This window comes from Heterocephalus glaber, unplaced genomic scaffold (genome assembly GCF_053883595.1).
Source record: "Heterocephalus glaber isolate CG9 unplaced genomic scaffold, H.glaber_assembly_v1.0 deba00001444, whole genome shotgun sequence".
NCBI classification, from domain to species: Eukaryota; Metazoa; Chordata; class Mammalia; order Rodentia; family Bathyergidae; genus Heterocephalus; species Heterocephalus glaber.
This window is the reverse complement of record NW_028258297.1, coordinates 26,949,671-26,953,309: the sequence shown is the minus strand read 5'-3', so window position 1 is coordinate 26,953,309 and position 3,639 is coordinate 26,949,671. Positions and strand designations below refer to the sequence as shown.

The 3,639-nt window shown below is 38.3% G+C and overlaps 1 pseudogene; it reads left to right on the top strand.

The window, feature by feature from the left end:
- Window positions 1-1,381: 1,381 nt before the first annotated feature.
- On the top strand, window positions 1,382-2,228 carry LOC101715074 (CBY1-interacting BAR domain-containing protein 1 pseudogene; annotated as a pseudogene).
- The last annotated feature ends 1,411 nt before the right edge of the window (window positions 2,229-3,639 follow it).

Genomic DNA, 3,639 nt, shown 5'->3' with positions numbered 1-3,639 from the left:
ACTGAGGCTTTGAGGGGAAAATGATTTCTTAGACACGAGGCAGATACACTCGTGAGAAATAATAGAGGCTGATGAAACCTTGCAGGCTGGAGGGATCAGGATGATATATTCAAACTGCCAGAAGAACAAAATAAAAACAACAAAAGCAAAAAGCCATGCCCATCTGAAATACTTACCCTCCAAAACTATTCTTCAAAACCAGAGAGACTTTCCCAGAAAAACAAAAACTGAGTTATTTACTCCCAGTCCTGCCTTATAAGAAAAACTGAAGGACAGGTGTGGTGGCACACACCTGTGATCCCAGCACTACAGGAGGCTGAGGCAGGAGGAGCATGGGGTCAAGCCCAGCTTGGGCAACTTAGTGACATAAAAATAAAAAAGGGCTGCTGACGTAGTTCAGTATTATGGCCCTGCGTACCTGAGGGGATGGGGGGAGGGGAAGAGGGAGAGAGAGGGGAGGGATACTTCAAATTGAAAAGAAAAGATGCTGAACAGCAACATGATAACTTTAAAAGACTCATAGAGGTAAATATATAGACAAACATAAGACTATTGCATTATTGTAATGGTAGTGGATAAATAAGTTTCTTGATGGGTAAAAATTGTGACATAAAAAACTTAAAGGATAGAAGTAAAAGCACAGAGGTTCTGTTAAGGAGTTATCAGCTTTGCCAGGTGTGGTGGCACACGCCTGTGATCCTAGCACTTGGGAGGCTGAGGCAGGAGGATCACTATGAGTTCAAGACTAGGCTAGGCTACATAGTGAGTTCAAGGTCAGCCTGAACTACAAAGTGAGACAGAGTCTGAGAACCAACCAGAAACTGATATTCCTGGTCTCTCCTAAGCTCCAGAGCAGCTGACTGTCTCACTGGGGCCTCCAAGAATGTTAGACCCAGGGAGAGAGAACCAACCAGAGATCGATATTACATCCACACAGGAGTTTATTACCAGCCGGGACCAGAGCCAAGCATCGGACTGGAGCCCCGACTCAGGGGAGACAAACACGTTTTATACACCTTTGAGGCCGACAGTTTCTAGGCCCCGCTATGGGCTAGAACTAGTAAAGCAAGCAAAAGGTACAGAAGTGGAATGTCCTGCTGTTAGAACATTTGTAAAACAATAGTTGATTAATTGTTATCTCTAAAGGGACCTTTTAAGGGGAGGTTTCTAAGCTTCCTCCTTCTGAGTTCATCTAAAGGGCAGGCAGGTGGGTCAAGCAGCAATATGGGGTCTGTCTTGCTAACTAGGGTCCTTCAAAAAACATAACACATAAAAAATAAAAATAAAAATGTGTTGGTGGCTAGAGCCCAGCTCACGCCAGGCGCCTGGGAGCCCAGTCGTTGGACTCCAGCCCCTGGCTCTTGGCTGTTTTTGAGGCAAGATGTTAAGGTGCACCCAGGAAAGCTGGAACGCTCAAACCAGACAACTGCAAGATGCTGTCACAAATGTGGAGAAGCATTTTGAGGAGCTGTGCCAAATCTTTGCTGCTTATGTGAGGAAAACTGCCAAATGGGCGAGACAAAGCAGACCTCCCGGTGAATGAAATTAACATGTATGCCTCTACAGAGACCCCAAATTGAAAGCAAGGCCTGAAAAACTTCGCTGATGAGTTTGCCAAACTTCAGGAAGCAGAGGTTGAAAGACTTGAAGCCAAAGTGGTTGAACCTTTGAAAGCTTATGGAGCAATTGTAAAACTGAAATGGGGTGATCTCAAAGCAGCATTAACAGCAAGGAATAGAGAAGCTAAACAGTTAACTCAGTTAAAAAGAACCTGGCAACGAAACCCATCTGATCGACATGTAATTTCACAGGCAGAAGCCGAATTACACATAGCTTCAACAGATGTTACCTGAACAGCTCGTTATCTGGAGGAAACTATTGACAATTTTGAAAAGCAGAAAATAAAGAATATCAAGAATATATTTTCGGAATTTATGACAATCGAAATGTTATTTCATGGCAAAGCTTTAGAGGTCTACAACAAAATATACGAAAGTTTGATGAGGATGAAGATTTAGAGGTTTTCTGAAATTCTCTGTATCCACTAGATTATCCATCTACTTTAGATACTGTAAAACCAAATTCAAAGTCACCTCTTCAGAGATCACTGTCAGCTGAGGGTGTATCTGGAACAGGACAGGTATCTATCTACCTGTAGATTAAGAAAAGGTCAACATACAGAAGATGATAAAGATGAAGAGGTAGACTTTACAGAAGAAAAAACTTAATTTTAAGTTAATTTCCACCTCCATTTTCATCTTAAATGACTTGAAAACTTTATACTCACTTGATAAGTAAAACCTCAAAACAAAATCCTGCCATAAGTGCAAAAATAAAGGAAATTTATACTGATCAAAAATTAAGGTTTAAAAAATATTACATTTCAACATCCTCTCTAACGGTATGTGACTTTTTATGTAAGTTCCATTAAAAAAAAAAGAATTATATATTTCAAAGCATTTCATAATGCCCTAAGTTGAGTTGCAATAAGAAGGTAACTAAAAACAAAAGATTTAATAATTTCTCTTAACTTCTTTGGCATTAAGACTCCACATTTTCAACACCAGAAAAGGTCTGATTGCATACAAATTCTATTCCATGAAACTTTAAGACCTTTTTCCTTTTATACTTTTATTAAAAGTTTATTATTTTATTCAATATGTAAATTTACTGTTTTCAACAAAAGTGTATCCAGATAAAGTAAATGAGGCATTATATCAGGCTTTATAAATATACATAAAGCTTAAAAATTTTAAGCTTTAAAAAGCCACATTTGGGGGCCAGGGATTTAGCTCAGTGGTGCCGCTGCCTGCCTCGCAAGTGCAAGGTCCCGAGTTCAATTCCTGATACCAAAAATAAAAAGCCACATTCAATTTGATTCTGGTTTTAAAACAAAAATGCTGCATATGAAATCAAATATAGTACTGCAAATTGGAAAGCTAGTAATTTGTTAGAATGTTGCCTCATTATGGAACAATAAATCATTAAAAACTAAAAATTTGGGGGGCAGGGATTTAGCTCAGTGGTTCTGGCTCCTGCCTTGAAAGTGCAAGGTCCTGAGTTCAATCCCCAGTACCAAAAAAAAAAAAACAACTAAAAAAACTAAAAATTTGGCCATAATAAAAGAGTATACAGTCACTCTTACTCCTAATCACATAAAACAATTCAGTCAACACCTTTCAGTGTATCTAATATTTTTGTTTCTTTTTTTGATGAATTAATAATACTTTGTGACTTCATGGACCAGTCAGATATAGAAAAACTAAAATTTATGGTCATTTGGGATAACAGGAAAAAGCAGTTAGTGTATTCACAACAGAAAAATACTTTCTAGAAAAAAATAAAAATGTCTTAAAAATCGCAAAAGAAAGCATTCCAATTTAGTAAGCAGCTAAAGTCATCAAATAAAACTCTTCACTAGCATTCTCATCAAGCTATCCCTCAAAATTCAAGTTGAAGACCCACGAAGTTCAAGGCCAAATAGAAGAGAATCAGTTGCATTTCTTCACCCTGCCTATGTGCTTGCTTTCTCATCAATGCTAAGGGAGAGCAGCAATTTGTGACCTAACGGACTCAGTAAAATAAAACCGAAATTATAGCTTCACAGAAAAGTATATCAAACTCAGATCTTGAGTATGT